Genomic DNA, 27,934 nt, shown 5'->3' on the forward strand with positions numbered 1-27,934 from the left:
AGTGTGCACCCAGGATCTGAAGCTGCGAACCCCAGGCCACCAAAGCAGAGCAAGCGAACTTAACGCTATGCCACCTGGCTGGCCCCAAGGAAATACTATGCTTCATGGTGGTTAGATTCTGTGTGCTGTCATCACTGGTTCGGCCACATTGTACCTAGTGGGAGGAGTTCACCCGGGACCCTACACACGTGTCCTGGGATTTCTGTGAGAAAACCAGCTCTGAGTTCTAGGCAGTAGACTCACAGTTGAACTTGGAGAACCCAGAACTGCTTCCATCATAGGTTTACTAAGAAATGATCATGGCATGGAATGAGTGCTGCGACGTGGAGGACAGGAAGAAAAGCCTAAACTTGCCGATTGCGGAAACTCTTGACCCTTGTGACCCCGGTAATCGCCAAAGTCAGGAGGTTTCCTAAGACTCCATATTTATGATTTTCAATACTGCTTCTGGGGTTTCTAGTTTGAGTTCTGCCATTGATTATCTGTGTTTCATTGTTTCTTTGAACAAGTCACCTAACCTCTCTAAATTTAGTAATAGTATATTAAGTAAGAGAGTTAGATGGGATGAACTCTAGGGCACTTATTCTTTTTTTTAATGCCTTAAAAAGAATGCATTTATCAGCAGTTTGTTTTGTGTTGTAACCTTTTCTGTGCCTCTGCTTTGGGTGAGGGTAGAGTGCTAAGTGAAAGTGAGTCATTCATAATGGTAGTGGCTCCTTAAGATAAGACAGTGCTACTGTTGACCTCTCTTGGGGTAGACCAGTGGTTCCCAAAGTGTGGTCCCCGGACCAGCGATAGAAGCAGCACCTGGGAACTTGTTAGAAATGCCCGTTCTCAGCCTCCACCCCAGAGACCCTGAGGATGTAACCCAAAAATCTGTGTTTTAACAAGGCTTCCAGATGGTTCTGATGCATGCTAAAGTTTGAGAACCACTGGTGTAAAGTATATGCTTTAAGATTTGGAGCTACCGATGATGGATTCTTATATTTCAGTCAGTCTTGTGGCCACAGGAAATGGCTAAGTTTGTAAGATGTTTCTCCAGCTTGGCTTGGTGATTGGTCCTGTGGCTCTGAGGCAGGAGGAGAGCTCCTGGCCCATGCTGGGATTGGGTCCAGGCTCTTCTGGTTGGCATCGTGTCCCGTCCACTGCTCCAGGCGAGTACTTGCTTAGAGGAGAGTCTTAATGAGGGCGTGCACTCTTCCTGGAGGAATGCTGGATGGAGAGCGCTGCTGGATGTGCTTCCGTGAAGGCTGGTATAATTAGAGCAGGTGGTTGGTTATGGTTAGTGTTCACACATTTTAAAAGTATGAAACGGTTCTGGGTTTGTAAGTCTTTGGGAGATAGACCTGCTTACACCTGTGTTGTGAAGATCAGTGGTGATGAAAGGTCTCGGGTCCCCAATAAAAAGTAATCTGGTGACCCTTCTGTACACTGAATTTAGAATTCTGATCCAGTTTGGTCTTCTTGTCTAAGTGTCCACTCATAAAACTAGAATGAGGTGACCAGACGGCCCAGATCACCCAGGACTGTCCCATGTTTCCCCTTCCTGTCCCTCTCAGTCTGGTGTCTCGGATTTGGCCCTGCGTTGCCCACTTCTGTTGGAATTGTCCAGTTGAGGGACAAAAACGTCCTGACACCTTCCTGAAGAATGGGAAGAAAGGAGATTCTGGAAGCACAGATTTCAGTATCATGCTAGAGGCCAAGGAGACCGATGCCTGGAGGGATTGCTCCTACACCAACAGGAACCCTGAGGACACCTGGAGCTGGAGGCATGCAGGCCCAGGAAGGGAGAAAGTAAGTTTATTTCCCTGGTAGGGCTTAGAGAAGGGTCAGTACTAGGTGGGGATTGGGAGGTGGGGCTGGGAAGGTCCCTACTGGGCCAGAAGGCAAAGAATGGGAGGCAGATGGGCAAAGCAGGAGGTGACAAGGGCATGGCGAGGAATATGAGTGCTTTAGCCCAAGCTGGCCTTGCTTCTCTGCTCATGCCTTCTGCCCCTCTTTCTGAACTCTCTCATCTCTGATGATGTTCCATCCCTGGGTCCTTCCTTCCTCCTGCCATCTGTCGGCCCTGCCACCCCTGTTAACCTCTTGCACAGCTTCCCTCCCCAAGCTCTGTTGTATCCAGCCCACTGCCCACTCCATCCTCCTTGTCTCGTTTCTGTCCATGATGGACATGATGAAAGCAGAAGAATGGTAGAGTCCAATCGTGATAAGCACTCTCCCTGTTCACAGATACCAGGAAGGACCAAGGCCACCCACAGCGCTCCCTGAGCAGTCTGACAAGGACCCACCGAATGGAGGGCACACAGCGGGTCTCTCTCACTTTGCAGCTGCAACTCTGCAACCTGAAACAACGGCCAGGAAAGCCAAAGATGCAGCACAAGGCCAAAAGCTTTCAGAGCAACCCTGAGAAAACTGTCTGCTGGATTACGGCCACTTCTGCCCGTGGGTCTGGTGAGAGACCTTCCCTCGCCCATTGGGTCCCATCAGCCCTGGACACCATTCCTCTTGGACTTTGAAGATTTCATATCCACCTTTCAGCATGCTTTTCCTGTTTCAGCTCTACGAGTTCTGGTTAGCCTTCTCTATGAGACAATGTTAACTTGTTCTCCCTCCGAGTTCTGGATCAAACTGTCTTACCTGAACCTGGGTCAGTTTAGGCTAGAAGCACCTCTAGACATTCCTGTTTCTCAGAAGTCGCCAAGTTCATGTCACACTTGTTTCATTTGTGAACAGGGCTCCACTTCTGACGGAAGCTGCCTGGCCTGGTCAGCGTGGCTCCCAGTCTGCGCTTTGGTGAGGCTCACGCAGCAGTGGCCGTGCCTCCTCTGATGAGGACCGCAGATGTGGTGGATGTGCTTTGGCTGGATGTATGAGAGGAAGTGTGGCCTGGTGGAACCAGCATCTTTGTGAATTGGAGGCAACTGGAGCGTGGCTTTCCTGGGGAAGGCAGCTTTAGAGGAGGCCAGCCCTCCCTGCAGTGTTCGGCCTGGTTCCACCCTCACAACTCTCACTCTCATCTGTTTAGTGTCTGTCCTAATCTAGGGTAGCTATTCTTTTCTTTTTTCAATTAAAAGTAACTTTGGTTGTTATTTTTCATTTTTGCAAAGCAGCTCATGATTATTACAAAAACAGAAGAAATATAGACAAATAAAAGAAGGAAAAACAAACCCAAATCCTGTTTACCCCAAAGACAAGCATTGAGACTGCTGGAGAGCCTTCCAGATCCCTTTCTGGGCATATCGTATCATTCATATATAGATATAGATATAGATACACACACACACACACACACACACACAATATATATATAATGTAACTGAAATGTCACAATTCCATGTATATTCTTTGATAACACTCATTGTCATTTAATGTCTTATCATGAACAGCTTTCTATACCAATAAGTTTTTTTTTTGATGATTGAGTAATGCGTTTAATTACAGAAGAGAAAACTGAGACTGAAAATGAAACGTAATTTGCAAGAAATGAGGGTGCTAAGTGATTTAGTACGAGGTAATAAAGCCAAGTGGATGCAGCTCAAAGAACGCACATCCCCATTTTTGTTTTTGCCACGAGTTACATGAGTCGACAGCAATTGTAATGTGAGTACTCAATTACAGATATATACCGTCATTTATCTACCTAATTTCATATGGTTTGATATTTAGATTGTTTCCAGCTTTTCTCTGCTTTTAAGCAGCACTAATGAACATGGTTCTAGTTTAATCTTCATACAATTATTTCCTTATGATAAATGCCCAGAAGGTGGTCAAAGGACAATTAATGACGGTAATGGAGACCTGCAGGGATGGAGCCAGCAGTAACTACTCGGTGCCCAAATGCATTAGAGGCAGGGCCACTGGGAAGGTCACACATGCCCTTTCTTACATGACTTTATCTGTCCATGATTGGGTAGCTCTGGCTTCCTTTCCCTTGCTCAGAACAGAGCATACCCATGAATGACGGCTGAGTTAAACAGACGGTGAATGAGGGACTGGTGGTGTCTCTGGGGTTGTTTTTCCGTCTATCTTGCAATTCCTCATTAGATGCTGGGAAATAGTCATTCATTCATTCCTTACCCATTTATGGAGCAGCCTCTGTCGCAAGGTGCCAGCCTGGAGGCTGAGAAGACAAAGGTGAATTAAACAGGGACTCCATCCTCAGGAATATCACAGCCTAGAGAAGGCCGATGACTACTGACACACAATTACTCCATAGTATAGTAAGAGGAAAAATGTAAGTTCCGTTATATATCTCAGGGCAGAAAATTTGGAACAATCTGAAAGTCCCAAAGGAAAAATAAGAAAATCATACATAACCCACAGGCCCAGCCTGTTCATCATAGCTCTCGTTTTCCAGTGTGTCCATCAGACAGTGAGACTTGCTTGCTTGTGGTCATCCTCACTGGATACAGCCTCCTTGAATGCACTGCCTGTGTCCTTCATTTACACCTCCAGAGACCCTGACGCCGTCTTATACAGCTTATTCTGAAATCTGTTAAATGTGAAATCCAAATGGAAGGAAACAAAATTAAAGGTAAAGGGATTCATGATTTGAAACAATGTCTCAATGTTTTATGTATGTAGGGAAATTTGCATTAATTCATATCCTTCTGCTTGATAGAAACTTTTTCAAATATTTCACTATAAATATAACAATCTCATTTAAGAAAATATGGGAACTAGAAGAAAGGAGAATTGTCACCCTGTCTCACCATCCTAATCCAGAGCTGGTAGCATTTTAGTGATCTTTACCCAGAAGAATTTGTATTAAGATGGTATTGGAGCAATATGTGAGTTTTGTGAGTTTTTTCCAATTTTTATTTTTAATTAAACATGTTTAATAGTTAGGTATATTCACATAGTTAAAAATTCAAATAATACAGCAGCACAGAGAGTACAAGTCTAGACGTCCCAGCATCTGGTCCCCTGGAGACACCAGTGGTGTCAGTGTCTTCTGTGTCCTTCTGGAGTGTTTTCGTGCATATAAACCATATATGTGTATAACATATGAGTTTTTAATGGAGGGCTTGGCACTATTACTACTAAATGTTCTAAGTTTAGCCCAAACTGTGCTTGTTGATCTTAGTGCAGGCCTGGGGTACAGGTGGAGAAGAAGAGAGAAAGGGCAGAAAAGTGTCTGTGTGTGTGTGTGTGTGTGTGTGTGTGTGTGTGTGTAGGAGAGGAGTAGGTGGTTGTTGCTGAGGGAGAGAGTGAAGGGATAAGAAGCAAAAGGAAGGAGCAACCATTCATTCATTCATTTACCCAACCAGTATTGATTGAGCATCTGTTACGTGCCAGATACTGTTCTAGACTCAAGAGAATCAGGAGTGGACCAAAAGACAAAATTCCTCATCCACATGGATATTCTTTAAAAATGGAAGGTGGAAGACAATAAACCTAATAAATAAGTAAATTATATAGTCCATTAGAGTGTGATAAGTGCTATGGAAAAAATGAAGTAAGGTGCAGGAGATGAGGAGTATCAGGGAATAGTTTTAAAGTGAGTGGTCAGGATGGGCTTCGTTGAGAAGGGGACATATGAGTCCAGACTTGAAGGAGGTGAGAGAGAGAGCCCTGTGGATCTCTGGGAAGGAGCACCCACAGAGGGAAGGGGCAGTGCAGAGACCCTGCAGCGCAAGTGGGAGACCTGGAGGCTGCCAGCAGCAGCTCCCCCTGCACCCCCAGAAGCTGCTCCTGGTCACCTCTGCACTGAGGCTGGCTTCTCTCAGGTCCTGAGGAAGACAGGGTCCAGCTGGTGGGTTCTGTCTACAATGCTGAGATTATTCTATACTAGAGATTAGTTTTTCCTTTCTCTAAATCTTGATCCTAATGTTTGATTTTACTCCTTCGAAGATAATTCTGTGGTTTGGATGTTCATTTAGTCCAAATAAGGAAAGAGGGGTAGTAGCATCATTATAATAGGAAAAGCAAGACTGAGACCCAGGCTCCTCGAGGAAACCCATCCTGCACTCGTTTTCAAGCCTTTTGTATCAGGTACATTATTCCTCCTCTCTGGTCCTCAGTTTCCTCACTTAGAAATGGAAGGGGGTGTGCTTAGACAGCTTTAGGGCTGCTCTCGGCCTCTGTCACTATGTGAGCAGTTAAGATAGGAAGTGGTGTGGGGTGCTGTCTAGTGAGACTGCAGGGGAGGCAGAGGGGCTTCTGCCTGCAGAGGACTCTGTGCATCTGCTGACGTGCTGCCACGCAGTGTTCCCTCTTGGACTAGAAGAGCACAGCTTCACCCTCAAAACAGAATATTCTATCTGAGTCAGCCGAGAATCCCTGATGATGACAGAGGAGACACGGCGACAATGCTAATTGCATTCCTCTCCTTGTTCCCTTTAAGCCCTCGAAGGGCTGGTTTTCTCCATGCCCTGAGCTGCACTCGTTCCCAGCCTGCATGGACGTGGCCACGGTGGGGTCTGGGGCTCCTTCTTCTGTTGTTTTGTCTTCAGAGGTTCCCTCCCCTCCTCACTGTCATCAGCTTGGATGCCTCTTATCCGCCCTGGCGAGTTAGGCAGTGGGGAGGAGAGGGAGTGTGTCATTGGCGTCACTGGTGCTGCATGTGGAGCGGGATCCCTGTGAAGTTAAAAGTCGGGAGGTGCATGAGAGGCTGTGGAGCAGAGCTGGAGCCAGCAGCAGTGTCATTTGGGGGAAAAATGTTAAACATGAATAGAGGCCTTTTCTCTTTCACTCTGAAGGTGTGAATCACCTTGGTTGTAGTTACTTTCTTGCTTATTCCTCAGCGTATTGGCTGTTTTTTTTTTTTTTGTAAGGAAGATCAGCCCTGAGTTAACATCCATGCCGATCCTCCTCTTTTTTTTGCTGAGGAAGACTGGCCCTAGGCTAACATCCATGCCATCTTCCTCCACTTTATATGGGACGCCGCCACAGCATGGCCTGACAAGCAGTGCGTCAGTGCGCACCCGGGATCCGAACCGGCGAACCCTGGGCCGCCACAGCAGAGCGCGCACGCTTAACCGCTATGCCACCCAGCCAGTCCCTCGCTGTTTTTTCTTAAACTACCCATCTTTAGCATCCTTAGCTGCTGTTAAACAGGGCAACAGAAGAGTGGCTTCCAGAACTGAGTTTCTCTTCCCTTACCAGACTTTTTTTTTTTTTGAACGGGGGCATTGTGTTCCTTCAGCATTGTGGAAGAAATATGTAGAATCCTGCACCTTTCGTGGAAAATGGATTCTGAGATGTTTAATTTGTTGAAATCAACTTCTGATTTATGCTGTTTTCCCAATGCTTTTTTTTAATGTATATACAAAAATCCCTCTGTTACTTCTTACATTTCATGTGATGCCCTTTGTCTCCATCAACTGTTGTGGAGAGAAATTTTATTTGGAATATTCATAACAAGTCTATCGCTAATTATCACTTTAACAATGTGTTATGGAGTGTATTCATGCAGTCATCTGGAAAGGCACATATGCCAGGAAATTTGGGATTTGCTGTGTACGGTGTGTGCCCACTCTTGGTGTTTCATCAGACTTTGCTCTGGGAGGAAGTCGAGGGCTCTGTAAAGGAGGATGGAGGGCTGACTTTGTAGCTGAGTGTGTGCATCCTTCATTTCCGTCCTCATAGCAACAATTTCCAGGGTGAATTACTTCTGAGTGTTAGAAAAGCCTTAACATGAAACAAAAACCTTTCTGCACACAGAAGCCCCATTCTGGAAAGTTACAGAGATCAGATCTGAGGTCCCAGATCTGAGATCAGACCCCAGGTCAGCATCAGGTGGACAGATCCCAGCCATAGATCTAATCACAGGTGAAGAAGAGGCTGCTGGCCTTAGTGCCTTCCTGACACTCTGGCAAGAAGCGTGGGGCTAAAATCACCGGCCAACTGGCAGACCTCAGAAGCAAATGAAAGGGAACTTCACCATCTCAGGAGAGGACAAGAAAGAATGCCCCTCCCTTTTCTTTCTTTCTGCTCTCTTCTTTTGGGAAGGAGAATGAACTCATGCTGGGTTCCTTCTTCAGGAATCTCAGTGGATCCGAGCTTGGGAGTTTAGGATTACATTATCACAGAGGCATGCGGAACTCTTCCCATCAAGACTTCCTGATGGCAGTGGGTGAAGCCCCAGAGGCTGCCTGCAAATGAGGCCGAGAGTGATGGAGCGTAATGGAGCAGACCTCCTGGTCGAAGAGTTCCGTCCTATTGCAGCAGTCAATCAAGTGGCCTTTATGAGGGGCCAGTAATGGGACAGCAGGGAACAGTCTGCCACGCCTGGCTCCATGTGACTCTGTGGATCTTTATGGATCCTGCTTTTAACATTAGTGGGGGATTCAGGCTCAGGCTTTTTTTGGTATCCTTGGAATGTTCTGAGGGATGTAATTTGGGTGGTTGTAGAGTTGTCTGTTATAATGAGCTTTTTTCTAATGAGTTTTATTGCACTTGGAGCCTGGTTTTGCTAGATGTTACTTTAGAAATAATGACAGTAATTGTTATTTATTGAGTATTTACTATATGCTAGGCACATTATTCACAAAATCATTAACAAATAACATTACTAGAACATTTATAATATACCAAACTCTTAAGCTCTTTGGATACTTACCTTCCTAGCTCTAGAAGAAAGCTCCCATTGGAGTCATCATTTACATGTGAAGAAACTGAGGCTCAGAGCATTAGATAACCTGTTCAAAGTGGCCCCGTTGGAAAGCTACACGAAGGAAAGGAGTGGTTTTAGGCCTGTCTTTGCACAGTCTTTCTACAGTGGTGCCCTTCTTTTTCATGTTAAAGCAGCAGGAGAAAGTGCCCCAAGGCTTGGGGTGAAGGGCACAGATGGGGTGTTTCCTGGCTCTGTGTGGTCAGAGGATGATGCTGGGTTGGGGTTGGGCCTGTCAGTGCCGCACGGCGCTTTGCTCTGGGGCTTTGCACTGTTTCTGATACACTGTGAAAACTCAGTGCTGGCTGCTTCCTTAAAGAACTGGTTGAATAAACCTTGGCTTTCTGGATGTTTGGTTTCTTTGTTTTTGTTTAGGGTTGTGGCGCGATCCTGGAGGAGTTGGGTGGGAGTGTATTTGACAGGGGTAATTCTGCGTGTATTTAAGAAGGAAGCCACCACAGACAGATTGTGAAGCAGCCTTCATCCATGGGCAGGTGGATGTGGACAGGTGCGCTGTGCAGCGCCGGGACGGGCGGAGGAGGTGGCAGGGTTTGTAGGTGGAATTGCCAGCTGGCTTTGTTGTGGTCCACGCTGGGCCCAGCCGGGCCACGTCCATTAACTGCGCCAAGACCACGCTAATAGGTGGATGATTCAGCTCCTTCCTGCGTTTTATTACCGGACAGAGACTATAACAGCCCTTTGATTTAGCAGTTAATCAAGTCAACTATCAGTTTCCACTGTTGAACCACTGACTGGGTCGCCTGGGGCTTGTTGCTGTCTGGGATCCTTCTGATATTGTTTTAGAATTGAAAAGGAGCCATCAGATGGGTTCTGTGGGTGTCATGCCTAGAGGTTAATATCTGAAGGATCCCACAGTCTGAGATGTCTGGAAGGGAGGGAGCTGTATGAGAATGTGGAGTCTCCAGGTGGGACCCTATATTAGTCTCCTAGGGCTGCTGTAACTAATTACCACAAACTGGGTGGCTTAAAACAACAAATTGATTCTCTCACAGTTCTGGAGGCTGAAAATCGGAGGTGTCGGTAAGGCCGTGCTCCCGCTGAAGGCTCTAGGGAAGAATCCTTCCTTGCCTCTTCCTAGCTTCTGGTGGTTGTGAGTGATGCTCGGCATGCCTTGGCTTGTAGACGTGTCCCTCCACCTCTGCCTCCGTCTTCACATGGCATCCTCCCTGTGTGAGTCTCTACATCTTCCCCTGTTCTTATAAGGATACCAGCCATATTGGATTGGGGCCCGCTCTAATCCAGTATGAACTCATCCTAACTAATTACATCTGCAAAGACCCTATTTCCAAATAAGGTTGTAGTCTGACATCTGGGTGGACATGAATTTAAGTGGGGGCACCATTCACCCAGTCCAGGCCCTTTAGTAACAAGTGAAAAAGATGTGGGGACCGTGGTGAACTCATAGAAGGAGGAGTGGAGAGGGCTGAGCTCGGGTTTCCCAAACAATTCCAGGCGGCTCCGTCCAGTTGAACTTCCTGCGATAATGGGAATGTTCTGTAGCTGTGCTGTCCACTACAGTAGCCACACTTGAAATGTGGCTAGTGCGACTGGGGTACTGGATTTTAAATTGTATTTAATTTAAGTAGTCACATGTGACAAGTGCTACATTGGACAGTGCAGCTCTAGACCCTCCTGAAATTGAAATAAGGGAAGGAGGGTGCAAATGTTTTTAAGGTTTAGGCAGAATCATTTGCATCCAGGGTGGTTACCAGCTGTTTACAAAGCTGAGCAAGGCACACTGTTGCTCCTTTCCCCTCCTTGATTAGAAGGATGGAGAAGGATGTCATGTGTGATGCTGTGCTGGGACTGTGTGTCGCAGAGTTAGCCATGCTACAGTGCACTGGGGGTCCCAGCCCAGGGTGCCCGTTCGCCAGGCTGAGGCAACACCCTCCCTCATGGGAGTTCACACACGCAGAGTGTTCTTGTCGCCCTGCTGCTGGCGTGCTCCTGCTCTGGACCCCAAGGTCCTCTAGTCGCATCCTCGAGAATGCTCCTCTGGGCAAGTTAGCAAGGAGGTGCCGTGTAAGGGCCCACAGGTGGCCCTGCTTTCGTCTCCAGGGTCAGCGAAGGCTGCCTGGAGGACTTGGTGCTTCAGCTGAGACCTATTTGTGCTGCAGAGAGCCCTGTGTTGGTACCGCAGAGGGAGCACTCAGGATCACAGGCTATTAGAGCAGGGGAGCCTCAGCAGTTATTGGGATGTGGTCTCAAAAGTTCTTAAACCACCAGAGCTTCTTCAAAGGAAAACTCATTTGGACTCTTAACATGTAGCACCAGTAATAGGGGGCTGCTTTGGGTTGGTGGGTGAGGGGAGGGGGAGGCCAGAGACATCTATAGGGCCCCACCTTGCCCTCCTCTATGGACCCTGCAGCACAGGGTGAGGAAACCACAGGTTGAGGCTGGCTTCCCCTGTGGCAGACCAAGAAATGGAGGTCCAGAGAGGTAGAGAAACTTGACAAGGGCACACAGCAAGTTGTGTGATGAATTTTGTTGATCGGAAGATTTCTGATAATGCGTTCCTGGGCTCTCCCAAAATCCTTGACACCCTTTTTGAGAGAAGATAACTTAGTCCAGCTGTCAGCTGCTGTGGGCAAATTGTGGGATTTCTGCTCTAGGATCAGATGCCCTTTCTGACTTTAATCCCATCAGGAAATGGCATTTTGTTTAGTTGCTATTTTTGTTTTACAGACGGGCTATTTGTAGGTGGTCCTAAGTTAGGCACGGTTACCCCTTCCAGCTACTAGGCCTCAAATGCCTGCTACCTGCCAGGGGCCGGGCACAGTCACCTTGTCGCGTCACGTAATCTCTCTGGGTCAGTGAAGCTGGTATTCCTGACCCCATTGTACAGACGAAGAAACTGAGGCTCAAAGGAGTGGAGACAGGATTCAAAGCTCCTGTCCTTTGCACAGAGATCTGCTGCCCCCTAGGAAGATGGAGATAAATGTGAAGTACCCTGGATGAACTACAAAGAAGGTTTTGAAAAAATCAGAGTGCCATTTAAGGGCAAAGATTGGACAAGGTGACTCAGGAGGGAAGGGGAGGCCAGACCTGAGGCTGACCACAAGCAGATGTGAGGCAGCCCAGCATCCAGCAGGAATGGTTTGGGATCTGAAAGGGCAGTAAGAAAGCAAAGAGTGAAATGGCAAAATTATAGAAAAGGAGAATAGCTTAGCGGTTGTCAGTTGGGAGAGGGCAGTGGGGGTGGCCATTAAAAGGCGTCGTGCGGGCTCCTGTGGTGATGGAGAGCCTGTGTCTTGTTTGTGGCAATGACAATACCTGGGTTTGATATTGTACTATAGTTTTCAGGATGTTATCACTGGGAAACTGGGTGAAGGGCACGTGAGATCTCTTTGTATTATTTCTTACAATTGCATGTGAGTCTACAATGATCTCAACAAGTTTAATTAAGAATGTATATAAACCCTGAAAAGAAAAAAGAAAGCCAAGAGTTCATGGGGCCATCGGTGTCAAAGGGGCAGAATTCCGGTTCCTTTCATGCACTGAACGGAGAGCTTGAACATTGTCTTCCGCAGCAAAGATGTATTCACATGTCTGCACCAAAGGCATTTAAGCTGAGCCTGGGCCCTGCAGGGCTGAGAGGGCCACCCCTCACTGGGAGCTGCTATGGTAGAAGGCAGCAGACAAGACAGAGAGTGACAGAGGCTGGTCAGAATCCTTAGAGGTGGTGAGATGTTGGGTAGATACTGCTCAGGCAGGCAGGTGACAAGCACTCATTGAGCATCTCTTAGGTACCAGGCACTGTTCTGGGGCTAGGGACTCAGGAGTAAGAATACCAGCGGGCTTGTCTGTAATTATCGTGTTGTGGAATGGGAGACAGGCGATCAGCACAGACCAAGGCAGTGCATAGGGCATGTGTGGTGCTGACAGGGGCTGTGAAGAAGACAGAAGAGCACAGTGTGACTGGGTGACTGTGCCGCTGCTTTTGCTGGAGCGGTCAAGGTTTCTCTGAGGAGGGGACATTTGGGGGATGACCTGAATGACGAGAAGGAGGCAGTCATGTAGGAAGAGCAGGTGCAAAAATCCTTGAGACAGAATAAGCTTTTGCTTGGGGGAAAAGTGGCCATAGTGTGTACGTGTGTGGGGTGATGAGGGAGTGGTGGAGGGAGATGAGGCTGAAGAGATGGATGAGGGCCAGATCCTCTAGATTCTTGTAGGCTTTGCTAAGGAGTGGGTACTGGGAAACCCCTGGAAGGTTTATGATCTGCGGGGTGGGAGGGTGGATTTTAGAGGGGCAAGAGTTGAAGAAAGGAGAACATGCTATGCCACTGTAATAGTCCAGGCAAGATGGCAGTGGCATGACTAGGGCTTTGGCCGTGGAAATGGAAAGAGGGGCTGGGTTTGGGGACACTTGGAAGTAGAGCCATTAGGGATTTACAGGGAGTCCGAACGTAAGTGGGTGGAAAGAAAGCAAGCCAGGATGATCCCTAGGTTTGCCAGTCACATCCTACCACAGCTAACTCCAGGGGACTGGTTATAGTCTTTTGGACCCTTGTGAATTTCCTTCAGGGGACAACACTAGAAGTAAATGAAGGTCAGCTGAGACTCAGTAAATTTGGGGTGGTGTGGGAATCTACACCAGTTTCATTGATCCAGGTTTATAGGCCCGTTCTTGCTGCTGGGAACAGAGAACATGCTCAGGTTGTCTTGCTGATGGGTTAATTGTAAGGATATCAGGGAGGTGAGGAAGTTCTAGAAACCATCCTGGCAGCTGCCCCTGAAGCCCCAAGGAGAACAGTAGTGTGTTCCTCATCGCCTGGGGCCCCCGGCAGCCCTCAAGACAGGCATCTCTGGACACTGGCTGTTTCTCTGTGGTCCTGAGCCTGCTGTCCTTGTTTTGCTGCAGCCAGACCACCTCATTCTTCACTCTTCGGGTCTCACATTCTCAGCGGCCAACAGGGAGGCTCTGCCTGGATTGGCTGGTTCTCCGCAGGGCAGAGGGCTCAGGCCAGGCCCAGGCTCAGGCAGCTGGAGTCCTTGATGTCACTCTTGAAGGTCATTGTCTTGGCTTGTTCACATATTCTTGACCTAGTTGTGGGTAGAGGATTGTGGGATGCAAAACGTGGCAGCTCAGGTGCCGAGGGCTGGCTGTGGCCCCCAAGAACACGGCAGGTGCCGGGGTCTGTGGGCTCACTGGTTCGTGGGCTATCCTGCGTACAAAAGTTGTGTCATCTAGAAAGACAAGCGTCAGGTGGACAAGGAGGAGCTAACATGGCAGGTTAGGTGAAGAGCATCGTTTGGTGAACCCATGAGGAACACAAAGTCATCTTTCATGTGCATCATAGTCTATCTATAGAGACTTGGAATGAACTGTATCTTTGGTGCTGCTTCTTAGTGTGGCCCAGGGAGCATTGTGTTCATCCAACATCCACAGTCCATCGGGGATGCTTGTTCCTGTGTGCTCTCCTGGGTCCCACCCACACTTGGACTCAGAATCCCACTGGGGCAAAGAACCACTGCCCTGGGGATAGTGGGGTCATCTGCTTCCTTTCTCTACACATTGGCTGACTCTGACTTTACCATTGATTTTCTCCATCCGTTCCTCTGAGGTTAACCATGGAGGAGCAGGAATGAAATTTCTTCCCGTAATTCTAGAGGAGTATAGTTGCTATGGACTGAAGTGTGTGCCCCTCAAAATTCATAGTTTGAAGCCCTGACCCCCAGTGCGACTGTATTTGGAAATAAGACCCTCAGGAGGTAATTAAAGTTAAATGAAGTCATACGGGTGGGGCCCTGATCTGGTAGGATTGGTGTTCTTATAAGAAGAGACACCAGAGAGGTTGCTGTCTCTCTTTCCCCAGTGCGTGCACTGAGGAAGGGCCACGTGAGGACGCTGTGAGAAGGCAGCCATCTGCAAGCCAGGAAGAGAGGCCTCACCAGAGATGGAATTGGCTGGCACCTTGCTCTTAGACTTTGCAACCTCCAGAAGTATGAGAAATAAATTTCTGTTGTTTAAGCCACCCAGTCTGTGGTATTTTGTTATGATAACCAAAGCAGACTATGATAATAGTATTTTCAAAACAAGTTGCTTTCTGTGTACTTAAGGTTTCTTTAATGTCTCTAGATTTCCTTGGAGCTCACATGCTGGAGATCGGTTATTCTGGTCCCCAAAGGATGTACATCAGATGGTGTCACTGCTGTGCTTGGAATCCTCCAATTACTTCCCATGGCGCTTAGAATACAATCCAGAGTCCTCACCATGACCAGTGTAATCCTGCCTGCTGCTCCAGCTTCATCTCCCAACCCTTCATCTTTTGTCACTACTTTCGGCTCCAAGCACATTCCCACCTCAGGGCCTTTGCACTTGCTGTTCTCTCAGCCTGGAATGGTTTCTCTGGCCATCACATCTCAAATAGCATTCCCTAAAACTCTTTATTCTCTTACTTTTCTTTATTATTTTTTTTCAGAGCATTTATCACTACCTGACACTATATTATGTCTTTGTCTGTCTCTTCCACTAGAATGTAAGCTCCATGAAGGCAGAGACTGGTGTCTGTTTTGTAGGTTGTCGGATTCCCACCTAGTGCCTGGCACATGTTGATACTCCATAAATACTGAATGAATGAATCTGTGAACCTCACCACTAGAATTCTAGCCTGCCTTTGTGAAGAAGCCCCACGTTGCTGTCTTGTGCTGTTGGGACTGGAGAGCTGTTTCTTCCTCAGTGTTCTGCCTGAGTCAGACCCGTCACACTATCATTATCAGCTGCAGCCAACAGCTGCACTTGATGTGCCAGAGAATGCACGAGATGTTGGTGAAAACTGCATTTTGGTCCCTGTATTTTACAGGATAAGGGGCAGCCAGACAAAACCCACCAAGAGTGGCTGTGACAAGGTCCTCTGGGGAAGGGCTTGTGCATAGCTCCCCCCTGCCCACCCCCACTGCCGAGAGCTGTCTACTCAGAGCAGGACAATGGGCGTATCACTGAAGAGGCCCGCTGTCTCTGCAGAGAAATGAGCACAGAGAAATTGGCTCTAGATGGAACAAGAGAGCTTCTGATATTATCTAAAAAGGTGGTGGGGCTCCCAGACGGCCAGCACCAGCCTGTCCTCCGTGGCTTCCTACTTCTCCATCCCATTTGTGAGGAGGATCACATGAGGCCATGTTTTGAGGGTCCAGCCACAGGCCTAGAGGGTTCAGGGCCAGCTCGTCTCATGCGGCCCTTCCATCCTCTTGACGTTTCTTGTTCTGTGACTGTGCCTGGGCTTCTGGCCATACCTCTGACTGATAGGAAAACAGACCCCCAGGAATGAGGTTCTTTCTGGGGTGGCAGTGCCCCCTTCCCTCTCCAACTGTTGTTCCCCATCTGGGGCTTGTGGCCCCCCTGTTTCACAAGTTGGAGGCTTCCATGCTGAGCGGACTAGGCAGCATCTCTGAGGCAGTTTCTTTGAGAGTTCATCAGGTCTCGGATTTCCCTCCCTAGCCAGCTTGTGTTTAGTCATCGTCCAGATGAGCTGGGCGCCACCAGCAGAAGGACTTGTGAAAGGGGAAGCTACTGTGCGCACCTTTCCTCTGTGGCCTCCAGTGAGGCACTGGTGTCCTCCGTGATGCTGGAAGCCAGTGGTGCTCAGAGAAGTCCCTGCAGCCTGGCCTAGCTCTTCCCTGGGCCCCAGGGTCCTGCTGTTCTTCTTGTTAATGGTAATTACAAATACGGGGAGGCAGAGGAAAGGGCACAGTCTCTGGAGTCAGGTGGCCCCGAGTTCAAGTCTCGCCTCTACTCTTCATACCTTTGTGCTTTTAATTAAACTCCTCAGCCTTTCTGAGCATCTTTTCCTTGCCTCTAAGATAGGGATACTGTCATCCTCTCACTTTACTTTCTTCCTTCCTTCTTCCCTTCTCTAAGCCACCGGACCTCAAATGTAGTTGGTCAGTGGATGAAAGGTCTCAAAAACAAGCCTTACCAGGCGGCATTGCATTGTGTGGGGAGTGGGCTCAGTGACCTCTAAGTTTCCTGCCAGGGCCAGAGCCGTAAATGAGTGTCAAGAACAAAATGTTGTGGTCAGCGTGGCCGTCTGGAGACCCTGTGGACCCCACTTTGAGAGCTGCTGTTCCAAGCATTTTCTCCTTTTAACTTCTTGCACCCACACAGTCTGGATGCTGGCTTTGGGGGCCCTGATAATAGGAAACCCTTGGCTTTGTTTCTCGTTGCAGAATACTTAAAGAGCTTATTTTAGCTGGATTATTGTTCCTGTGTCTTCTCTCACGCCTAAAATGAAGAGCATCAACTTGTATTTGTAAGATCTGTCTGCAGACCAGAGCCCACAGTTCAGGGTCCTCATTTGTTCTAAGAGGGGGTTGGATTCTCAGTACCCATGTGACAGGTGCAGAAGCAAAATCTGGATCCATGTGTAGAGCTCGGCCAGGCCTCTCAGCTGGAGGAATACTAGGAAGAGAGGGTACGAACAGCCTTGGTTTTGGAACCAGACAGATCTCAGTTTGAATCCAGGCCCTGGCATTCACTGCTTGGGTAGTTTGGGGTATGGTAGGGGATGTCTCAGTTTCCTTATCTGTAAAATGGGAATCAGAGATTGTTGTGAAGATTCAATTAAATAACATTTAAAGCGCTTGGCGCTTTGATTGAACACTTCACTAATGACCTACTATGTGCCAGGCACTGTGCTGGAGACCCCTCAAAGACTTGTAGCCATAGCCTAGAGGGCGTAGATTGGTGGACAAGCAAATTCCCGCCCCCTTGCTTAGGTGTCTTCTGGTCTATGAGGTGCTTTCACACGCACCCTGGGATTTGATCCCCATGACCATCCTGGGCAGTAGGTACAAAGGTGGGGTCATCTCCATGATGTGGATGAGGACGCTGAGTTCCAGGGAGGTGAGAAGGAACCTGGCCATGGTCTCATTGCCAGGTCTGCCAGGGCTGGACCAGAGGCTAGCCTCTGACTTTTAGCAGGAGTTCCTTCTTCTATGCCTTTGCCACTCAAAGTCTGATCCCACAGACCAGCAATATCAGCAGCACCTGGAAATAGAAATGCAGATCTCAGGCCCAGCTTGGATCTCCTGGATCAGAACATGCATTATAAGAAGATTGCTCAGATGATTCGTGTGCACGTTAAAGTTTGAGAAACCTGGCTCTAGAGCAGATGCATCGCCTCTAGTTGAGGGTCACATGGTGACTTGTCCCCAAGCCAGGATTCCCATCTTTAAAAAAGAGAGGGTAACTCTGTTGGGTGGCAGAAAGCTCTGGACCTGGCCTGTCTAGGTTCAAACCCTGGCTCCTCGTCTTATCAGCTGTATGACATATATGGTGCATTCTGCGATCTCTCCATGCTCTAGTCTCCGTAACTCCATGGTGGGTAACGAGAGTACCCCCTCAGTATGACTGTGATTTGCATTGAAAGAGGGAGCTGTTCAGAGCCAACAGTCCCTGAGGGCTGGCTCTGCGTCAGCCCCGCTCCCAGTGCTTCACAGGAACATAGGCTCGTGCCTGGCACTAGACAGGCTCAACCAGTGTTTGTTTTTATCATTACCTCATAGGACTTGAGAAGGAGACTTAACACTTTTCATGGTATTTACGGAAAGAGGAGAATGGTTATTTCATTGTGCTCCAAAGCTTTGATGACCCCCACGTTAAACATATCCTTAAATGCAGGGTCTCACATGAAAGGTTTTCTAGCATTTATATAGTCATGAAATTGGCATCTGAAAGCCTATACTCATCAGATATTGCGAAATGCTCCGGGGAGCTTCTTTCCAGCTCAAAAATGGTATGATTCCCATGTAGTTTATAGACAGAGTAATTTTGAGCTGCATAGCTATGTAAAATTACAGCATGCTAGAGCTGTCAGAACCCCTAGTGATCACCACATTTGGCTACCTCATTCTGCAGAGGAGAACGCTGAGGCTTAGAGAGGTCAAGGTATTTGCCTAAGGTTACACGGGTGGTTAATGGCAGAAACGGAGCTAGAGATGAGGGCTCCTCACTCTCAGCCCAGTGCTTTCCACTATGAATGTGTGTGCATCTTCTCCTTCATTCATTCAACAAATATTTCTTAAGGGCTTGTGTTGTGCTGGGTGCTGCTTAGAAGCTGGGCATATAGTGGTGAGCAGCATAGCAAGGTGTCTGTCTTCTGGAGCTTCCATCCTGGTGGGAGAGCAGGGAAAAGGACCACGAACAAGTAGGAAAGCAAAGAACAAGACAATTGCAGATATTGATGACTGCTTAGAAGGAGATAAAGTGGGGTAACATGCTAGCAATTGATTTGGGCAGGGAAGCGTTAGACAGGACTGTCAGAGAAGTCCTCTCTGAGATGGTGCGTTTGAGATGAGCCATGAATACAGTGAGGGAGTGAGTCATGCAGGTATGGGAATTCAGAAGAAAGAAACTTCCAGGAAGAGGCAGCCTGCTCCTACCTCCCTGCTCTTAATCCTGGTACCAAATGTCACAGGTCAGGTTCCCCAGGAAATGGACTCGGAGATGGACATCTGTGTGCAAGTGGCTTACTGTGGAGTGAGGGAAGCAGGATTGGGCAGAGGGAAAAGTTGGGCTGTGATGCAGTTGCAACAAGGCTCAATTCTATAGAGTTCTGGAGCTGAGATGGCTCTTCAGAGCTGTCCCACATGGAGGCCAAGGGGCCAGGCCTTTGTCCCCATGCAACTGACCAGTCACTGGATACAGACTGCCCCTGGGGAGGGTGTGTGGCTCCCTTTGGTGAGGCAGTTTGGGTAATTCTGCTCCGTATGGTGAAGGCAGTTCCTGGAGAGGGACTCAACTGTGAGCCTTTGGCCAGGAACATTCCTGGCTACTGGGAGATGCGTGCCTCATCCTGAGGGGGGATCTGGGCAGCCCCACGGCATCTACCCCAGCCTGCCGCTAGGGCACCAAAGACAGATTGCTGGCAGGACTATCCTACTGAAGGAGATAAGGACATCTTTATCTTGATTTGTTTTTGCCTTGTCTGAATATTCATTTATTTATCACATAATTGTTGATATTTACTGACTTCCAACTAGTGGGCTGGGCACTGAAAGGGCAGAAATGAATTAGGCACATCTCCCATCCCAGAGTTTACAGGCCTTTTGGGGAAGAGAGAAAAGTCGACAGACAGACAGTTAAGCAAATATCTCCATGTAATTCTTCCAGCGAGTGAACTGTACAAAAATGCTTCTTCTGTAATAGACACTGTAGTCACGTAAACATTTAAATCCGTGGGGTCAATGGGAGCTTTACATAAAGTGTGTCACATCTGAATAAGTACACCCTTATTTAGTGGACAGGAGTCATGGGGATTTCATAAACCCATTGGATTAGCTTCTTTTGGGAAAAGGAAGGCAGGAAGGGAGAGATAAATTGCCTTGTATGCCTGAATAATAATAAATATAGCAAATATTTGTTGAATCCTTTACTCTGTGCCAGGTCCTATTCTGAGCACTACATACGAATTAACTCTTCCAGTCCTCCCAGTGTCTCTGCAAGACAGGTACTGTTGTTATTCCATTTTACAGATAAGGAAATTGCAAGAAATTTAGGGATTCTTGAGTCATTTTTTAAAGATTAAGAACACAAAGGCAACATTTTAAAAAGAGGCTAATTAGCAAATCTAAAATTATGTGGACCTCTCCAATTTCCTTATCTTTGTTGAGTGAATATGAATATATTTCATAGTTTCTATCAATTTATATGTGCTACATTGCATTCTGTCCCTTGATAGTTTTATCATATGTTGGGATCACATTTCCCCCCAGTTGTGCGTCTCCAAGGATCATTCTGAAAAGCAATAGGAACGGTGGCTTCCTGTGTTCAGAGGTTTCTGTTTTGACTGTCTCGTGGCCACTGATCTGGATTTATATCCAGGCCATTTCCAGGACCTGGGACAAGCAGCAGCGTTAGAGTGGAGACAGAGAAGGGAGGCCCCTGGATTGCTAACTCAAATGAGTCAAGGTGCATGAAAGCAATTCGAGAATGATAAAGCACTATGCCTGTGTGATATTTTTGTTCTATCATTATCATCTGGATTTCTGTAACTGTGTATCAGGTCTGATTCCAGTTCTTCAGATAGAAGCAAAGACTGATTTTTTCACTAAGTATGACATATCTAAGTGTGTGTTGTTCCCATTTTGTGAAGCTTCACCTCTATTCATGGTGTAATGCAGGGGTCACAAAAGTGGGTGTGACATGGCCAGACAGGTCAAGTCAATGGGCCATGCAGGATGGGGAAGGGGTGAGCCCAAGAGAGCCTTGGGGTCCTAGGGAGGCACCATGGAGCCAGCTCCGGGTGAACTCTGCCTTGTGGGAGTGTTGCACAGTGGTGGCCAGAAATCCAGATTCTTAATGTAAAATCTGGTTCTTAGCCAAGTAATTCATACTTTTATAAAAGACTATGTATGCCCAATAAAACATATCCACAGACTAGACTGAAGGGCTGCACGAGAGGCAAGCTCTGGTGCAGTGGGTGGGATTCTGGATGGGGCATTTGGAGAGTGACCGGGATGCGGGTGTCTGACAAATATGGAAGGAGCTTGAGTTGGTACTTTCAGCTCTAAGATCTTGGCAAGCTACATATTCTTGATCAGCTTCAGGCTCTCCATCTATACAATAAAGGTTTTACAAATTGACAAAATTTATTATGTGCAGGTAGGCATCTAGCACCATGGAGCGGGGTCCCCAGTACGTGCGTTTATGGTCCCAGCAATTCCGCCAGTGTTTGTTTAGCAGTGGTTCGCCACCTTGGCTGTACATTAGAATCACCTGGGAAGCAAAAACGTTCCCACCAGGCTGCCCCTCAGACTTCTTACACCAGAGTCTCTGAGAGTGAGATTTGGGATCTGTATTTTGTTATCAGTCTTCCCAGTTGGTTCCAATGATGGCCAAGGTTGAGAACCACTACCTTAAAGTATCTTTCAGAAATGCCTTCAGAGCCTGTGATCCATTCTGAGAATTCCCCAGGGAAGGCCATTCTTTATCCTTTAAGGAGGGGTCACCTTTTGGAAATAGTTGAAAGGCAAAAGTCCATCAGATCAAATCGATAATGCCATTTGGGTTGTTTCAAAACGTGAGTTAGGATCTCTTCTAAATAAGGAGAGTAAATGCCTGGTGTGGTTAGGAATTGGCTCTGATGAAGGCAGTTCCTTCCAATGACTGTTGTGAGCATCCGTGGATGGCAGGCATGATGATAACAGTCAGGGGCATCAGGGGGTACCACAGTCCAATGAGGGCGCTGCCAATGGCCACCCGGAGTCGTGACCTGCAGAGGACCCTCTGAGCTCCAGAACACACCAGTTGCCTTTACCAGAGTCCAGAGTCTACTTGAAAGAATTAAAATCACTATTTCCTGTAATGCGCAGCTGGATGTGAGGTCCGGATGTAGACAAATTTTGTGATGTGGAAAGAACTTCAGAAAAGGGAGTCTGTGATCGCAAGGAGTGCATTGTGTGGAAAGCGTGACTTTTTGGTTGGGCTTGCCCCCTCCAATAGCTAGCCAGCTTTACAGCCCTGGGCCTCCGTCTCTCCCAGGTCTAAGCAGTCCTGCCAGATGGTTGGGATGTGCCAAATCTAGCTGTTGGTGAGGACTCGCTTTTCAGACTGTTGTCTGGATGGGACTGTCCACCTTCCCTCTGCCCCTTCAGTCAACACAACTGCCGAGAGGACGTAGATAGCCCCATAGTGTTTCCAAGACACAGGAATTGGCCAGGTAATGGTGGTTGAAGAAATTGTGTCTGGAAAATGCTAGTCATGAGGGTCACCTCCTTTTTTTTTTTTTTTAATTTTATTTTATTTTGGTCAGAACACTTAACATGAGATCTATCCTTTTAACAAATTTTTCAGTGTACAATACAGTATTGTTGATTATAGGTACAATGTTTTACAGCAGATCTCTAGGGCTTATTCATCTTGCTTAACTGACACTTTATGCCCATGGATCAGCAACTCCCTTCCCCCAGCCTCTGGCAACCACCATTCCACTGTGATTCTATGAGTTTGACTACTTTACATACCTCACAGAAGTGGAATCATACAGGATTTGTCCTCCGTGACTGGCTTACTTCCCTTAGCAGAATGTCCTTAAGGTTCATCTGTGTTGTCTCATATGGCAGGATTTCCTTTTTTTAAAGGCTGAATAATATTCCAGTGTATGTATATACCACATTTTATCAATATCTATCAGTGGACATTTAAGTTGTTTTTACATCTTGGCTATTGTGAATAATACTGCAATGAACATGGAGTGCTAATATCTTTTCAAGGTCCTGTTTTCAATTCTTTTGGATATATACCCAGAAGTGGGACTACTGGATCACATGGTAGTTCTATTTTTAATTTTTTGTGGAAACTCCATACTGTTTTCCATAGCAGCTGCACCGTTTTGCATTCCCACCGGCAGTGTGCAAGAGTTCCACTTTCACATGGGTCACTTCTAATTGCTCCACTGACTTCCTCCTCAGTCTTCTGATGACAATCTGCCTGTACTGGGGGAGCTGGGAGCCACAGGGTCATCGAATAGAACTCTCTCTCCTCTGTGAGTGAAGCCGCTGGGTCAGGCACTGCTCGAGGGGCTGTCCGTGTATCTATTCAGTCAGTTCATTCATGGAGCATCTACCAGGTGCCAGTCCCTATTCTGTGACATTCCTGCCTTCAGGGAGCTTACATTCTTGTGAGGGAAGACAGGCAATAAAGAAACAAGTTACTATAGAATTTGTCAGATGGTGATGAGGGGCTATGGAGACAAAGGTAAGGAGGATAGTCAGTCCCCCCAAGCACCCTCTGGTGGGTGGTGTTATACCCATTTTACAGGAACTGAGGCTCTGGCAGCTTAAGTAACTTTCCAGGGTCTTGCAGCCCGCGAATGACTGAGCCCAGACTCAAACTCAGGGCTGCCTGACTGCATGAGAAAGACTTATGGCTGGGTGTCAGGCCCAGAGCTGGGACTGGGGTGAGAGGTCACAAGGAGGACTCATGTCCTCAAGGAGAGTTCAGACTGGTGTGGAAAAGGACAAAGGAGTGGGGTGTTCAGCTACCTTGGGACTGTGGTCACTTCCTGGGGTTTGCACAGGGAGCTGGGCGTCATCCCAGGAGTGCTGCCTGTGGCTCCCGGAGCGGGAGGCGGGTCCCAGCTGAGGTGTAAGCAGTTGGCTAGCTGAACCAGCACAGGAAGGGCTTTCCAGGCAGAGGAAATAGCACTTATAAAGGCAGGGAGGCCAGAATAATGTCTTGTCAGGAAACTATAAATAAAATAATGGAAGCTTCTCAAAGATGTTCTTCGATGTCAGTGTTGAGGAAGCCAAAGAGCTGTCCTAGGAGTCCCAAGGCGTGTGTCTGCCCTGCCTGTCCCCTCCCTCATTTCCGCTCCTCTCTCCCTCCTGTCCTCTTTCCCCCCTACCGCCTCTCTCTCCCTGTACTGCCCCACCCCCACGCACACACACACACTCTTTGCCCAGTAAGCCTTTAGAAAAGGCAGGCCCTGCTCAAATTGCCCAGTGAATTAGAATTGATGAGATGTAAGTGCAGCCTTGAAAAGAACCTTCCTCATATTCTGTACTGTGATTTGGTTTTACAGGAATAATTTAATTACTAGAGTATTTAAGGTATTTATTGATGATCTAGATCTGTAGCCTCCAATCACTCTTGGGCCCCTTCTTCAAAGGCCAGCGTTCACCCAAGGGTGGGAAGATCTGCTCCGATTGGGACGAGGAGGGGAGAAGGCCTGGCCTGGCCCGTCCTCACTGTCCCCAGCCCACGCCTCCCCAGCAGCACCTCAGGCGTCCTACATGGAACCTCTATGGTACTCCGAAATAATCTGAAGATCAGCGCATCTCGAGTGAGGCAGAGGGGCGTCTGTGTGCAGGTGACAGTGAGTTGACAATAGCAGCAGGGAAGACGTGTCACAAAGCCAGCCGACAGAGGAATGGGAGCTGATTCAGAAAAAAGCATCAGGTTGTTTTTAGGTTTTGGGTGTTGCCAGTGAGAACGTGCAGTACAGCACTCCTGTGACTGGTGGAAAAGGTGCTGTCACGTGCATGTGTGGTGTGACAAGAAACACCTCTCCATCCAGCCGGGCTCACAGCTCTTACCTGTTTCAGGAAGAACTCTCTGATCCAGGCTGCCAGCAGCGCCCTGAGCTTTGGGCATCCTGGTTAGCACCTTCTCTGGGTGGCTGTGCCTCCTGCCCACATGCAGCAGAGGTAGGAAAGCGCTTCAGGTGGAGGGAAGAGCTGGGACTTGGGAGTCAAACAGATGGGTGTGAGTTCTGGGTGACCTGAGGAAGAGACCACACCTCTTGGAGCTTCACTTTCTTCATCTGTAAAGTAGAAGTAGTAAGTTCCCCACTGGAGGATAAATGAGTTAGTGTGGCCGCTAGGTGCCGAGTGCAGGGAGGCATCAGGCCCTGTTAGTCTGGCTTGCTGTTGCCTGAGCAGGTTTTGAAGTCAGTGACATTCCTCCCTGACTATTAAAGTAATACGTGTTCATTATGGAATATTTGGAAAAGATTCACATGTATAAAAAAGAAAAAAAATCACCCATTATCCCACTACCTAGTGACAACTACTGTCATTGTTTTGTTGTATTTCCTTCCAGTCTTTTTTCTGTGTGTATACATGGATCCATATATATATAAATAAAATTATATCCAATATATGGACATATTCAATATATGGATTCTTTTATTTTTCTCTTACCATATCATGAACATTTTCCCATGTCACTTACAATTATTTTGAAAACATACTTAGTAATCGCTGCATGATATTCTGTTATTTGGATCCACCATAATTTACTTAGCCATTTCCTGTGTGGTTCCTTATTTTTTTAATTCTAATTCTAATTAATAATAATATCAATTATCGATGTTGCAACAAACATCCCTCTAAATATTCTTAGACCCATCTCTGATTATTTCACTGGAATAAATTCCTAGGAGTGCAGTACTAGGTCAAAGGGAATATATGTTTATTGCCAAACGAACAGGCTGTATCAGTTTACAGCCCTGTTTTGAAGGGTGAGCAGTTTCTGAGGTTACATCTCCTCCTCTGTAGAATGTAGATGGTACTATGGACTGCACAGTTTTCCTCAGTGCTGGATGGGTTGTGTAGTGACGAGCACAGTCCTGGCCTAGTGCCCTGTGCCCTTCTCCTTTTGTCTTCCCTGTTGCTCAGCACGATTGTTGAATGAGCTCAACCACACCGTAACTACATGTTCGTGAAAAGCCCAGGACACCTCACACCCTTGCTCGCTTGCTTAGACTGCCGAATAAATAACGCTACCAATCCAGGACTGTGCACTGTGTTTACAATCTCCCATTTCCTGTAGTCCCTGAATTCCTCGCTCAGCCTCTCCCAGGGGCAGGACAGTTCTTAGCCCCTCACCTCTATGACAGTGACCTTGGAAAGCAACTGTGGGAAAGAGAAATTAGCCTTTTACAAAATGTTGATTCATGAGTGATAAAATATGCAGATAGTTGACAGATTTTGGAAAAGAAGGGGGCAGCCTCACTTATGTGAGAGAAGGCCTCAAGTAAGTCTTATTCCAGAGCAGGTGGCAACAGTGGCAGAGCCCAGCAGGGCAGCCATGTCCAATTATACAGGTCGTGCACTGCACAACTTTGGGTACATTGTTCACATGATAGCCATCACTCTCTCAGGGCTTCAGGGAGGTGGAGCTGCTTATGGGATCAAGGGGTCTCTGGAGGTCAGGTCAAAAGTAGTGAGGATTAATGAGTTATTGCATGTAAAGAGCATTCAGAACAGGGCCTGGTATCTGGTGATCACTCATAAGTGTTAACTCTGATTCTTATGAGTTAATGTTCCTGAAGTTCATGGGAAAGACTAGCTTGTCAAAAACAACATAGACCCGACACAAAATATATCTTCTCTAGTTGCTTAGGTATTAGAGGGTTTTTAAATGTGGATTGGGGGTATTGGGGTTATTGATTGGCAGGTGGGTTGTGTGGGTTGCAAAGAAAAATGCCAGGACGAGGGTCTAGGCCACTGGTGACACTGGTTGTGTGATCCTGTCCTCGAATGAAAAGGGTTATTCCCTTTCCTACTATACCAGGTTATTATGAAGTTACAAAATGGTAGATAGTAGTTTTGATAAAGCAAGAAAATGATGAGTGAAAAGTAAATGATGGAAATTTATATTTGAAGCAGTTAGGACACAGGCAATACCATCCCCAGTGTGCTGGAGCCTTCCAAGAGGGAAGGAGTGTGGCGGTCAGAAGCAGCAGCCCTGGGGTGGAGTCTTGGTGTTCCCTTGGGCTAGTTTCTTACATTCTGTGTATCTTCATTTCCTTGCCTAAGAAAGGGGATAGTGATAGTCACATACCCTACTGATGCCTGACGTGAAGCTAAAGCTAGATTGGAATAAACGTGCTCTGAACACTGAAAAGTCCTGTGTAGTGGTGGGTTTTGCTCACGATGAAATCTGTTACTAGAGTCCACAAACCAGCTTCTTGGCTTCTGCTGCCAACTTTGAAATAGCAAGTAACCAGACTTTTTTGTGCCATGAGGGAAGGAAATGGATTTTTTAAATGTTTGGTTTCAGTGCTTTGAGTCCCTGTTGGGTTTGCTGGTGTCCTGCGCCCTCTTGGAATGACCAGGGCCTAGAAGCAGAGCTGTGTGTACTCCCCGAGACTCCAGAGGGAAGACAAAAGCCGCTGTCTCCCCTCCACCCACACACCCGGGGCTGATTGGCTTTCTTTGTTGCCCTCCCTAAAGGCTGGGGAGGAATGTGCAGCCAAGGCGGAATTCCTCTTCTCTCCGTCCTCCCAAGGTCACCACTCTGGGGTGGGCTGTGCCTAAGGAGAGTGTGGAATGAGGTAGGGGGCGGAGCCAGGTGCAACCAGCCACCAGAGGGAAGGAGTAGGGGACTACACCTCCTTTCCCACCTGCACTGACAGGAGTGTGGCCTGAAGGGCGGAGCATGGGCCTTGGAGCCCGGGGAGCTGGGTTCGGGTCTGTCACTCACTGTGTGACCTTGGTCAAGTTATTCTAACCAAGACTGGGTCTCGTTTTCTTCACCTGTGGGATGGGGACTGAGATTCCTGCGTCTTGAGTTCTTGCGAGGAGATTCAAGTAGTTGACGCAGTCTTCAATGCAGTAGTCACCGCAGGTCCCCATAACAAAATACCACGGACTGGGCGGCTTAAACAACAGACATTTATTTCTCACAGTTCTGGAAGCTGAAAGTCCAAGATCAGGGTGCTGGCAGGGTGGGATTCTGGTGAGAGCTCTCTTCCTGGCTTGTAGACCGCCGCCTTTTGAGGTGTCCTCACGTGGTGGGGAGAGAGAGTTCTTTCTCTTCTTCTTCTGATAAAGCCACCCACCCTATCAGAT

At 47.5% G+C, this 27,934-nt stretch overlaps 1 protein-coding gene across 2 annotated transcripts in view; it reads left to right on the forward strand.

Moving 5' to 3' along the window:
* HIVEP3 (HIVEP zinc finger 3) overlaps positions 1-27,934 on the forward strand; it is a 492,690-nt gene that overhangs the window by 156,928 nt on the left and 307,828 nt on the right. The window contains exons 3-4 of one of the 2 annotated variants that reach the window (XR_015555770.1): positions 1,560-1,794; positions 2,233-5,126. The exons of the other annotated variant lie outside the window; for it this stretch is intronic. The gene's annotated coding sequence lies outside the window, so the exon portion shown is untranslated. Of the gene's footprint in view, positions 1-1,559; positions 1,795-2,232; positions 5,127-27,934 lie in introns of those variants that run through there. 2 annotated transcript variants of the gene reach the window in all.

This window comes from Ceratotherium simum, chromosome 22, assembly GCF_057802395.1.
Source record: "Ceratotherium simum simum isolate JZ-2026a chromosome 22, ASM5780239v1, whole genome shotgun sequence".
Taxonomy (NCBI): Eukaryota; Metazoa; Chordata; class Mammalia; order Perissodactyla; family Rhinocerotidae; genus Ceratotherium; species Ceratotherium simum.